Here is a 14,022-nt window from a genome sequence, read left to right on the forward strand (position 1 = left end):
TTAAATGGGTGGGAGGACTAAAACCAATTAAAGGTAAATGCCCAGCCATCATCCACAACAAGTAAAACATGGTTCGTAGAGCCTTTATTATAATGGGTAAAGAAAATGACAGTTGGACGGTAAAGCAGTAAAAACAGATTTTACTCAGGAAATATCGCAATGGGGGAAAGAGACCTCAGTATAGAACTTGCTCGATTCCAAATAAAGCAGAGATAAGTGGGGATTTACAGCGAAGGAGCAGGGTGGAAGGTCAGTAGATGGGAAATTACTGAGAGAAAACATCAGGGACAGAAGGGGATTCTGGTCAAAAAGACCTAACAGGACTCTTGCTAAAGGCAGACGGGGTGATCAGACGCCCCCTGCAGCGTGGTGGAGGATGAGGAAATTCGGCCAGATACCCAGGGTGATCAGGTACGAAGGGTGGGAGATTCTTGCTAGACTGACTTAGCAAGGTGCTTGCTACAACTGGCCTCTGCAGGACAAGGCCCAACGGTAGGACTGAGTCAAAAAAGGGCTAAGAGGGGACTGTCTAGAGTTTGGTCAAGGATAGAGTCTTTGTCAGTTGCCGAGGAGCTGTCCTGGCGATTGTCCTCAAGGTTTATATAGTCTAGACTCGAGTTACCCTGACAACAAAACCTCCCCAACTTGGGAATTTCTGCTGCCTTGACCGTGAAAGGTCACACAGAAGTCTGTAACTGTCGGTGCCTGGCTTTGGTTCCGTGGTGTGGACAGGTGGGCTCAGTCAAGGGAAGTTGATGCTTCCTGGAGAGGCAGCCATGGCCAGGAGAGAAAGAAAGGAAATGAGGAGGGGGCGGGGAGGGCCAGGCTGGAGGAACTGGTGCAGGGATTCGAGAAGTCACGAGGAGTGACAGGAGTCTGTCGGTAGCCACCAGGTCACGCACCTTCTCTGCTATTAAAGCTCATCCAAGGGACCCTGAAACTCCAGATACAACCTTCTGCAGGGCAGAATTCCCCTTCTAATTCAGCAAAACAATTCCAAGGAGAAGGGACACCCCAGGAGGCCAAATCACAGATGGGCTTCCTGCCTCCTCTGTCTGACCCAATTTTGACCTTGAAGGCCAGCTGGCCAGCGTGTTAACCAGTAGTGCTGCCTGAGCCTAGCAAGGGGTGGACACGCTAGGCAGCGTGTCCCCAACCAGCTCCTCGAAGTGCTGGCCTCCACTCTGCAGCGACTCACCATCAGTACCCTGCAGAAACCACGGATGGACCCAGCACACGCCCCTAAGTCAGTACTCAAGAGAAACTCACTTTTTTCCTGAGACAAGCAGAGAGCTGAATGCTCAGACACGAAGAAGTGAAGCACCGTATACCATCTCTTTTCAGTTGCTTGGAAAACAGAATGCAGCCACTGAAGGCCAGGTGTTTTAAAAAGGTACTCAGGCCTCAAGACTTAACCATTAGCCATTTCAGAGTGCAAGGGGTACTTTCAAATAGAAGGTGATTGGCCCCGGGCTACCTGACTTCCTCTCGTTGACTCTTGACATGGGTTAAAACTGGCAAACTGATCAAAAAGACGATTGATTGTTACTAACTCATGTTTATCGAGTGCTGCCATGGGAAAAACTGACCAGGACTTAGTATAGAGAGGCGTGTTCAAAAGGATTATTGCAAGGAAGGAAAAGGTACTATGGAAAAGGGGGGATGGGTATATCTGTGACCACAAGCCTGTAAGCATCTCAAAATCAAGCAGAAAAAAGAGGTTTCTTTGTAGGGTGTGGGAGAGATGAGCAGAATCTTTGGAGAGGAATCTAAGCAAGCAAGGGGAAGTGGCCAGCAAGGTCTGAGCAGAAAGGGTCTAGCTGTGCTCAGCTGATTCCCAGGAAACACTGATAAGGGGAAACAGTCCACCGCTCCCGCTAGAGGGTCAGCAGAGTTCAGGGGCCCGTAGGAAAGAGGGGGGACTGACAAAAATTTGGTGAAGACAAAGCAGAGGGTAAGAAAGGGGCAACTGGGAGCTTACTAAGGGGTTAGCACTGGGCTAAAATTCCCACGAAGAAGGCGCTACTCTTCTTTTTCCCATTTTGCAGAGGGAAACGGATTCTGAAAGTTCAAGCAATTTTCCCAGAGTCACACAGCTAATAAAGTCCATGTAACTCTTGTTACCCAAAGGGAGTAATATAAATAGGATATTTGGAGGGTAATATGGAGGAATTGGACCTTTTCTTTCATTTCACTTCCTCTGTAATGTTCAACACATGTTTGGGGGCGAATAGAGTGAATGAAGAGGGGGAGGGGCTACAATTCTACCAATCTACCCTCACTTAATTCCATGAGTCTTTTCATAACTGGTGTCGTACATCCTATGCTTTTGCTCTCCTAAATCTGAAACTAACTGAGCTTTGACTGAGTTGTTCTCCCCGAGTTGCCTACTAAGCTGCCCCGGGACACCCCAGAACCATCACGGGAAGATGGAGCCAAGGGAATTGACCACGTCGATACGCCTTTCTCATGAGCTTTCCCAGGGAGAGGGGAGAGGGATAAGGAGCTGTTCTCTGCCAGGTCCACCCTCCTAAGTATTATGCACCCGGACAGTGGATGCCCTGACCACGTAGCTTCAGCCGCAGTGACTTTGACACTCTTAATGTGCACTTAAAAATCCAGATGTGCCTGTCTTGGGGCCAGGCCATCCATGTCACTGCCAACACTGCGTGGAGCTCCTCAGACTGGCACCTCCATCCTTCCCTGCCCTGGGGGAGGCTGGCCTCTTCCCCATGAGACCCCAGCAGCCTCTCAGCTGTCTCAAGACCTCCATGATTCATGACGCTGAAACTGAGCGCACCTCCCCTCAGCTGCGTGAAATAAGTACAAAACTCTGCGCAGGGTTGGCCATGAAGAAATTCGATTTCTTTGGGGTCTACACATACACAAAACCTCAGTTTTGGTTCCTGAAAGTCTGGCACCCAGAGAGGGACAACACCCTTAAGGGACTAAATCAGAATTATGGAGTCTTATCCACTAGCTCCTTTCAAAAAGAATCCCACATCCAGAAGGGAGTGTTTCCCAACAGGCTGCACACAACTTCTAGCACTTTCCGAGCTCCTCCTTCCACAAATGCCCCATGAGGCTCCTTGAGTTATGGTCCCTCCCCAGCCACCTCATGTCCACAAGATCAGGCAGTTGTATACAAATGAGACTCAGAGACTCTGGGTTGCAAACGGATGCAAATCTGCCTGAACTCTGGCTTGACCAAAAACAGGAATTTTTTTTTTTTTTTTCGGTACGTGGGCTTCTCACTGTTGTGGCCTTTCCCTTTGCGGAGCACAGGCTCCAGACGCGCAGGCTCAGCGGCCATGGCTCACGGGCCCAGCCGCTCCGCGGCATGTGGGATCTTCCCGGACCGGGGCACGAACCCGTGTCCCCTGCATCGGCAGGCGGACTCTCAGCCACTGTGCCACCAGGGAAGCCCCAGGAATGTTAATAATACCTGCTCATAAGTGGCTATAAATTCCATGAGGTTGGGACCAGATCCACCTGGTTCACCATTGTATCAATAGCACCACACAATTCGCCCTGAACCTGCTAACAATTAATGTGCATTTGTTGAGTGAGTAAAAGAATAGAGGAATGAAGCAATGCTGCTTCGTTAGGTTTTTGTGAATATCAGTTAAGACCCCATGTGATTTGTAAACAACACTTCTCTGCAAATAACAGCTAAAAATAAATTTGCTGTTATTGTTACTCTCAGAGATCTGTACTGTAGGCATGGTTTATTACAAAAATTAAAATGAACCATATTTATTGTAGAAATCATTTCCCAGAAAGAGCACATTTTTCTCAAATGTTAAAAATGGAAGAAATTCCTAATTTTGAAAGGCTCAATATTTAAGCCACTTGCATATGATAATAAATAAACACATTTTATATTGAATACATAAATACCATGTGCAAAGAATTAATAGTGAAATTAAAAGTATTTTCAATCTTTAGAATCAGTGCAGAGAAATAAAAATAATAAATGTTTTACAAATAAGCATCTGGCCATGTTTCTTCTCCTCTGAACAACACATACACAAACACACCCCACACACAAGTAATAAAAGGTCTGTTAGCCATTGTTAGATGCTACAAGCTGGGAAGCTAAATTGTTATTCCGGAATGGAGGGAGAAATTGCTGGAAGCAGCAAATGATGACTAGAATTAGGCATCTCCCAGAACATTCCCAGAAACAAGCCTTCCTATGGTGTGATGGGGAGAAAACTTACTGATGACTTGGGGTGTCCAGAAGTAGCCATTATAAAATGTAACTAAAGTAAATTAAGCTGTCATCATAACCATGACACATAGGAAGCTAGGGACCCTGAAAAGGCAGGTTTCTCTAACGCATAAGAAATGTTACCATAAAAAAAGGAGTGCTGGGGCTTAGAATTTGTCAGCATTTATGCTGCACAGTCCCAGAAGGAAAACACTGCCTGATGGACACAAGGAAGGTAGCTCTGTAATAAAGTGGAAGAAGAAAGCCTCAAGCAGCCAACAGAACTCTCCACCTCGACTTGTACTGATTCAGTAAGAGACTCTCTGGAGAGTGATTTCCTTCACCAGACACCTCAGCACTGGGAGAGTGCCCTAGATTTTTCTCCCTTCATGCTATCATGGTTTTCTCCTGGGGCCCTACGCTTCACGTGTAACAGGCGAAATTATCGTGTCCACGTTCTCCTCCCTGAACAGACCACGTGGCCACGGTCTGAGAGCCAAGGAACAGAGGCCGCCAGCTGGCAGACAGCCAGAGCCACTCAAGGGCGGCTCGTGTCTCACCCTGTACTTTCTGGAAGGAAAACGTCACTTCTCTACATTCATCCTGCACCAGCTGGTGTAAGAAGTCGGATCTGGGGTTGTTCCCAGATCAAAGGAGTTGCTTGTTGTAGCCTTGGGAGTGGCAGCAGTGTGTGTGTGTGTGTGTGTGTGTGTTTTCCTCGGTTCCAAGTCACTTGCCAGGGCGCTGACAAACACACACTTTGCCTTCTTTGGCAGCTCAGCCTTGCTGAGATCACAGACTGAGGACAGTCTTTATTCAAAGCGAAAGTAGATTTCTCTCTGTTAAATGCTGAGGTGAGAGGTATTTCTGTTTAATTACAATAATTTCTGATTTCCAGCATACAGGCTTCAAACCATAGCAGAAGGCATCTTCAACTTGTAGGAAGTCTCAAACGTAAACAGATTGGATTCTCAAATTTTGAGAGTCAGTCATTTGAAATTCCTCACAGGAATTTAATGTAAACCAGTACATGGAAGGTACATGGCGACAGACGCGTCTTCTAGCTTTGGAGTCATTTGGCCGAGAAATGGGCTTTCCTAGGAGGGATGGATTTCTCGTCAACAGAAGAATGGGCCACCACCCTGGCAAGCTCCCAGGTTCCTTCTCCAAGGTGTTTCAATTATTACTTCTCTAGATACCTTGTACATATATTTAGAATTTTAAAAAATAAAAGCTTATATGATTTCAGTCATCAAACGAAAAAATAAACAATAAAATGGAAATGGAAACCATTCTTGAATTACCTTGACTGCTAGTGTTTGAGGAAAAACAGTTTAGTTAAAAGCAGGTGGGACGGCGTGGAGACGTTCGTGGATCTTCCAGTGAAACTTAGAGAAACGCTGTCCAACTTTCAAGATACAAGTCCAGCCCTTTGTCACATGACCCCCCTCCCTCAGTGCAGATGTCTCGATATCCTTAGTTTTGAGCCCAGCCTGCGGGGAGCCCCAGCCCATAAATGGCTGTGCCCTCTGCACATGTCACAGGGCTTTACCCTCTAAGGGCCAATAGCACTGCCCATAACCTTCATTAGACAGGGATTATGTATCTAAGTCAGCAGGAGAATGAGGTCCTCTTTTCTCCAAAATGACTAATGAAATAAGTCGCATAGACACAAACCCCTTACAATTATAAATAAATAAATAAGAACTGAGAATGTAACGCAATGATGGCACTTTATTGATAACCTTGTCTGGCCCAGTTATTGAGCAGGGAATTGTTGAGAGAAAAATATTGACATGTTGTGAACAAAACAGATTTGTCACAGAATCATGCCCTGGAAAGGAGCTCAGAAATCACCCAGTTCACGTCCTGCATATATACCCCTTCCTAAACAGTTGTTGTCTAATGCCCCTTGTTGCTACTCTTATTGCTATTGTGAGGTTATTATTTGTTTTAAGGCTCATCTCTTCCCTGGAAAGAAAAGTGCCCTAGTTCTTTCTCTGGTTCCACTTTCCTATTCTGTCTCCATTTCCCATGCTCCAAATCCCCAACTTGGGGAAGCTGAAATAATCATTACACTGTTTTACTCCTATGTGTTCAGATCATAAAAGAAAGACACACTATAGCCTTTGCTACTTGACCTTCATCATAGCCCTATCAAGTTACCTATTCTGCACAGCTTGATACAAAGCTAAACTGTGTGAACAAAAGAATGCAGAAACAAACAACTGTTATCAGGGAAGAGAAGTAACAAGAGCAAAGATAATATATATCAATGTAAAGACTCCCAGTTCTGTTTCAATGGTAAAGATTTGCCTGAAGCTCTCAACCACCAGGTCCACTGGAACCTGAGGAATGATAATGTTGACGCTTTCTGAACCTTGGGACTTTCAGTCAACTTAACGCTTGGACTCTGTCAACCTCTGCCCCATTCTATGCTGAATTCTTCTCTGCTCAAGCCCCTTCATGAATATGCATGGACCCTTAGCTTAAAACTTCAGTTTTTGTTTTGTTTTGTTTTGTTTTTTTTGCGGTAAGCAGGCCTCTCACTGTTGTGGCCTCTCCCGTTGAGGAGCACAGGCTCCGGATGCGCAGGCTCAGCGGCCATGGCTCACGGGCCCAGCCGCTCGGCGGCACGTGGGATCTTCCCGGAGCAGGGCACAAACCCCTGCATCGGCAGGCGGACTCTCAACCACTGCGCCACCAGGGAAGCCCAAAACTTCAGTTTTGCTGTTTGAGGAGAGACTGCTTTGGGAAAGATCCTCAGCATTCTCCTTACTTGCTGTAAGTAATAAATCCTTCCTTCTCCTGCTCTTTGGTTTGGTTGTTCTTTTGACACCTAGCAAGAGGCAAACCCAGTTTTGGGGGTAACACTCTCTCATGCTTGTGCTTATGTAATGGAAATCTTGTACATGTATTTTGTATTGTGTAGTTTTTGCTTTGAAAACATAAGAAAGTTAAGTTAATCTTGCATGAAATATGATAAACAGAGTATCTGCCACAGCGAACACTCAGTCACTTGTCCTAACCATAATTGGTACAAATGGTATTTTACATTGCTCTCCTCATGCTACTATAAATGCCTGTTTTATTTTAGACACGCTCAATAAATGTTTCTCTCGCTAACTCAATTACAGAGCCCATGTAAATGAAATCAAAAGCAACTTGGACTTGTTGTTTTCCTAAGAACTGAGTAGCAGGATCCTCTGATATTTGTAGGCTGTAGTTTTTAATTAATTGCAATCAAGATAAACAGAAAACTCAATCAGGAATCAGCCTCTAAGAACAAAACAGGAAGCTATTTGAGCTGCTGTGGATGACTGCATGGGTGGTCTGATGAAGCAATGTCCACAAATCCAACAGAAAACATTCAAAGGAAAATCAAGAATCAGTTTCAGAGGAGGCATGCACCTGCACTGTTATTTTGTCTACAAACTCCAAGAGAGCTTGGCATCTCCCAAAGCTTGTGTCAGAAGGAGAGTGAAGGGGAAACAGGAAATGCCAGAGGGAGATGGACCATTTCTCTGTCAGGGGTCATCTTAGCTAAATTCAGGAGGACACAGCAATTTTTTTTTTATATATAGTATTTTCTTCATCTATTTATTCAATTATTTATTTTTGTCTGTGTTGGGTCTTGGTTTCTGCGCATGGCCTTTCTCTAGTTGCTGCGAGCGGGGGCTACTCTTCCTTGCGGTGTGTGGGCCTCTCAGTGCGGTGGCTTCTCTTATTGTAGAGCACGGGCTCTAGGCGTGCAGGCTTCAGTAGTTGCGGTATGTGGGCCCAGTAGTTGTGGCCCATGGGCTCTAGAGCGCAGGCTCAGTAGTTGTGGCGCATGGCCTTACTTGCTCTGCGGCATGTGGGATCATCCTGGACCAGGGCTCAAACTCCTGTCGCCTGCATTGGCAGGCAGATTCTTAACCGCTCTGCCACCAGGGAAGTCCAGGACACAGCAATCTAAGAAAAAGAATCAGCAAAAATCAAATAGTTTAAAAAAGAAGAAGAAGAATTTCACCGGATTTTAATTTGCTCAGACAAGGTGTTCCTTCCTTTGTTCACTGCTCACTGGAATGGAACGTAAGGGGCCCATCTTGGAGCTTCCCTGTCTTCTTGTTTCTAATCCTTTATTCAGTTTGTAAATAGGACCATACTCCTCAAACACTATAGTTCTTCCCACTGAGACAGGAGGGAAGGGGACAGGGTGCAACCATCAAAAGAATGACACAGCTGTTGAGGATACAACAAAAACTGGTTAGAACCTACTAGACCCCATTCTCTCTCATGTCCCATTCTCCTGCAATGCCATTTGTCTTTTTTTAACCAAATTGAATTGTAAATTCATGAAATAAAAATACATTTTCTAAGGCAAGTCAAGGATAATTTGAACATAACAATGTTTCTCTGCCCTTTGGCCTCCTCTCTCCCCTCTGCTGTGCATTGGGTATTTGCATTTTGCATTGACCAGACCTCCCCATTGGCAGATATACCTGCTCAGCCATAAAGAACAACATTCTCCTAGCATCAACAAGGTAACTCCTTAGGAGGTATCCTTCCTGCTTAATCTCGTAAGGGACCACAATGACCCATGACCCACTACTCGCTTTGTACAAATAGACCCAGGCTGTGTAAACTGTCAATAATACATCACTGAACGTACAGCCTACTGTCTCAAAACCTTATATAACTCTGCTTTGACGTCTAACAGGTGGAACAGTTCTCAGAGCTTTCCGAGAGCCTCTTCCCGGGGTTATAATCCTCAATTTGGCTAGAATAAAATGTTATATTTCTTTCTTAGATCAAATGATTATTTTTTTTGTACAAAATCAACTCAAACCTCCTATTAATAAGTAGCATCATATTAATAACCATGGAGGCTGTCCAATGAACGGTGCTTCCCCAGCTCCAGCCAGCTCTCTGGCTGCTGCCTTTCTTCTGGTTCTGGCAGAACAAGCCCCAGCCTATCAATAGGACCTTTCCTCACCCTCAGTCCCTTGTACCCATTCGATCCTATCTCTACCTCCCAAGGGACGCAAATCATCCCCCACAGGACCTCAAAATACTATTTTTTTTAGTGAATAGCAAATGGCAGAACGCTGTGTGTACTATGATCTCAGTTTCATAATAGATTTTTTTCAATAGATAATCAAGTATGTGTTAAAAATTTGTAGGGCTAGGGGCTTCCCTGGTGGCGCAGTGGTTGAGAGTCTGCCTGCTGATGCAGGGGACACGGGTTCGTGCTCCGGTCCGGGAAGATCCCACATGCCGCGGAGCAGCTGGGCCCGTGAGCCATGGCCGCTGAGCCTGCGCGTCCGGAGCCTGTGCTCCGCAACGGGAGAGGCCACAACAGTGAGAGGTCCACGTACCGCAAAAAAAAAAAAAAAAAAAAAAAAGAATTGCGGTGCTAATGCAAACTCAGCCAGGGTCAATAGTGACGGATTCCACTTAGCTTTCTCAGGTTGGATGAAACAAGATTTTACAGCTTTTTATATCACCTGCTTTTCCAGCCTTGTATTTGTCTATCAACATTTAATTGTACTTCCAATGGCTGGAGACAAACCATCTTTTCTTCTTTCCAAATGAGAATTTGTAGGGGTTTTCTAGTCCCATTTGCCACCAAGTGCTCATCAGAAGATGAACATCCTAGCGGGAGGTCAGTGATAAGGAAGGAAAAAAAGAGTTCAGCTCCCAGGCCCAGTGATGGAACCAGCAGAGGGCCTTACCCAGCTCAAGTTGCCATGGCAAACCGCCTAATGAAAAAATGCTTCCATTCTGAACTCATCACCAGAGGGTGATTAGAATGTAAATAATGGTGAGATATGTAGGTGATAAACATTTTTCTGTTAAAAGAAATACGATGCAAAGCACATTCCTTTTGATTAGTCACCTGCAGTAGGTGTGGCTACTGTTTATCCCACACCGAAGCCCTGAAGCCTTTTACAAAACCTATCGGATCTCTCTGTAAACTCCCATTATACTGCATAAAAAATATGCAATAATTAAGGCAATTTAAAATTTAAATGGTTTTGGGGCAATTAGAGTGAAGTCTGTCATTTTTCTCACTGTAGGGTATGCATAGTGTATGGGTTAGCATCTGTTCTCAGTAATTCCTCCAATTCAATTACATCACATTTGGAAACTGCAGGCAGATGCAAGGCATCGCTTGAATCACAATTTATCTTTTTTAAAAATTTAATTTATTTATTCACATAAAATTCAGGACATGTATCCCTAACCAAAAGTGGGAATTTTACATTTTCCATTCCCATCTATACAATGCCTGCAGTATTGAAAACCACACGGCTCCCATTGCGGTAACACAGCCCTCTTGTTAAACACAGCTTTTGCTTTCTGGATTACCTGGACACCTACCACAGGAACTCGTCTCCTGCATTGGGAAAAGTCACACTGTAACTTCATTTTGGCATTGAGATGAGGTGAGCAGGGTGAACAGAGGCATCAGCACGTTGAAAAATCCAAAGAAAAAGAGCTCGGTGTGTTTGGGGCACTCGTTTATGTCTTTGTGCATGTGTTCATTTGATAAGCATTGCCTGAGCACCTAGTATAACTCACCTGTAGAGTAGGACTGGGTGTGTCAGTTAAACCTTATACACTTGGCCAAAGGCAAGGGGCTACCTTCTCAAAGTTTATCACCATTCTCTTTGTCCATGACCTCACAACAGGTAATAAATCTCATCCTGTTACTCTACCTACATACCGCCACTGATGCTACAAAATAAAGTTCAGTTCAGTGACCTAATTCTCTCCAAGGTTGCAGCCGTGAGTCACTGCTAGCACTAAGTCACATCTGTGAGAACTACAAAATGGCACTCTCTGAATGAATAAATTACAAAAGCCGCTCCTTTCTCAGGATTTTAGCGTCCACCTTCCCCCTCCACCAAGCTACCTTGGCAGAGGGATGATGGTTCCTTCCCACTAGTCCAGATCTGACCCCATCTGCCCCAGCAGAAGCCATTTCCTGCATATCCTGTATCTCTGGGGGCTAATGCTACCTTGACTGCTCTACCCAATCCCTGACTTCTTGTGGCTGCCACACCCCCTTCCTCCTTGGTCTAAAACTGTCCCTGGCTTCCCAGGTGTTTTCTGAAAGGCATCTTGGTTGATCCTTACAAGTGTTCTCAGTGGATTCCTCCTCCTTTTTGAGAGACCCTCCATACCCCAAAATGCCTTGAGGTTTTGTTGCAGGAAAGAGAATGGGGCGCGAGAGGATGGTCATAACCCAGGTCTCGGGCAAGTCCCTGGGACAGCTGCCAAGTGTGTGTTCTTGGCTTCGCACAGGAAAGGATTCAAGAGTGAGCCATAGTAAAGAGAAACAAGGTTTATTCAGGGAGAAACAGAGTGTGGGCCATCTCAGAAGGAGAGAGAGGCACCAGGCTACGGGGTGGTCAGTTTTAATAGGGGTGGGTAATTTCGTAGGCTAATGAGTGGGAGGAGTATTCCAGCTATTTTGGGGAAGGGGTGGGGATTTCCAGGAATTGGGCCACTGCCCACTTTTTGGCCTTTTATGGTCCGCCTTGGAACTGTCATGGCGCCTGTGGGTGTGTCATTTAGCTTGCTGATGTGTTACAATGAGCATATATTGAGGCTCAAGGTCTAGTGGAAGTCAATCATCTGCCATCTTGGACCTAGTTGGTTCTAACCAGTTTATGTTGTGTCCTTAGGCTATGTCATTCTTTTAAAGGTTGGGCCCTGCTCCCTTCCTGTCTCAGTTTAACAGTGCAAGTGCCCTTGATTCTATACATAGCTCACAGGATGCCTGCCTCACCCCAAACCTATACTTCTTCTAACTCTATTGACGGAAGGTAGAGCACCCCATCTCCACACCCGAGAAGTGTGATACAAAACAAAACCCCACAGGAATTAGCCTATGGAGACTGAATGGTCATTATGCTAAGAGCATGGGCTTGAGAAACCTGGAGGAAGATGGTGGTTTGAGTGTGTGTCTCAGATCCCTCTCCATCTCAACTCCAGAGCAACACAACACCAGTCAAGCTGGAAGAGTCTGGAGGGTGCACTGGAGGCCATGGGTTCCCCCAACATCTCTGAAAGAGAGATGTATCTTCTCGGTGTCTGGGGAGACCCAAGGAGTCTGTAGCTGAATAAAAGGGGAGTTTAGCAACTCGAAGTGGGGTATTCCCTAGGCACCAGAGCCTGGATTGTTTTCAGGGAAGTTCTTTATCTGCCCATTTGTAGCATAGGTTCTGGAAGAATGTGCACATTCCTGTTGACCATGAAAGCTGAGGTGATTTGCTAAGTCCTTTGCTGGGGAAGGCTGTCACTTGAATCACTCTCAGAGAGACATTGCAACATTCTAGTTTTGTTCATAGAGGGATCACCAGCTTGACACTGCTCAGGAGGCCTCGGCATCCTGACCAGTGTGAGCGCTGAAGGAACAACCAAAGTGAGCAGGTTAAAAATATATAAATTTGTATCTAAAAGGACTCAGTAACCTAGGAAAGGGAGAGAGAAAGGCAGGGAAAAAGACCAGGTCATGGAATATCTGGATAGTGGCTCCCACTGGAGGAGAACTAGGGAAGACTCAGAGGATAACTTTGAACAGATGACTAATAAGAAACCCAAGGAGATTTAAGTAGAATACCTGAAATACATTCTGGAAGTTTAAGAGAGAAAAAAGAAAACTTGATGCTATGGACTGAATTGTACTTCTCCACCACCACCCTCAAAAAAAAAATTTATGTTGAAGCCCTCACCCATAATGTGACAGTATTTAGAGATGGGGTCTTTGGGAGCTAATCAAGTTTAGATGAGCTTATGAGGGTGGGGCCCTCATGATGGGAGTAGTGCCCTTAGAAGAAGAGATACCAGAGAGCTGAGCTCCCTCTCTCCCTCTCTCCCTCTCTCCCTCTCTCCCTCTCTCCTCCCCAGCCCCCATGTGAGGACACAGAGAGAAGGCAGTCTTCTACAAGCCAGGAAGACAGCTCTCACCAGAACCCAACCATGCAGGCCCTTGATCTTGGACTTCCAGCCTCCCAGTGTGTGAGAAAATAAACTCCTGTTGTTTAACAGCAACCCCCACCACCCACCCAGCCTAAGGTATTTTGTTGTGGTAGCCTGAGCTAATTAAGACACTTGACATCTTTATTTTAAAATTCAATATATGAATTGGAAAAGAAGATGATCATGGCTGAGAACCAAATTAATGGTCCACAAGATCAAGAACTCATAACCCAAAGCAAAAATCATAACCCAAAGCAAAAACACAATGAGATGAAAATCCCAAGGGAAAACACAAGAGGTTCAGAGGAGCAATCAGTCCTTGATATCACTCAGATTTCAGGGCAAATGCATATTTTCACACCTGCAAGGATATATACGATCAATGTTCCCTAGCCAAGGAAAATAGGAAGTACTTACCCAAATGCCAATTGACAGAGATCAGTCACCCCAAGAGAGGAAAAGATGAGGGGAGAGGAAATGGTAGTGAGCAATGATTCTTTCAATTGATAGCTACACTAAATGGATAGTGCTAGTGTGTCAGGGAATCTATACTATGAATGGCATAGGAGAAAACTTCACATAGAAGGGATATGCTTAATGGAAATAAAAGGACAACTTTTAAAATATTGTAACAGGAGAGTGTAACATACATCTTTCAGAATTTGACAAATCAAGCAGAGAAAAATCAATAATAATAGAGAGGACTTGAATGATATAATCAACAAGAACAATTTAATAAGTATAGAGAACTGTGCTTTCCAGAGAATACAACCTTTCTCTTGTATCCGTTATAAAAATTAATCATGTGCTTAACCACAAAGAAAACCTCCCCAAAG

The sequence above is a fragment of the Delphinapterus leucas genome, chromosome 18, assembly GCF_059928025.1.
Source record: "Delphinapterus leucas isolate spDelLeu-1000000601 "Yukka" chromosome 18, BTC_Dleu_Yukka2, whole genome shotgun sequence".
Classification (NCBI taxonomy): Eukaryota; Metazoa; Chordata; class Mammalia; order Artiodactyla; family Monodontidae; genus Delphinapterus; species Delphinapterus leucas.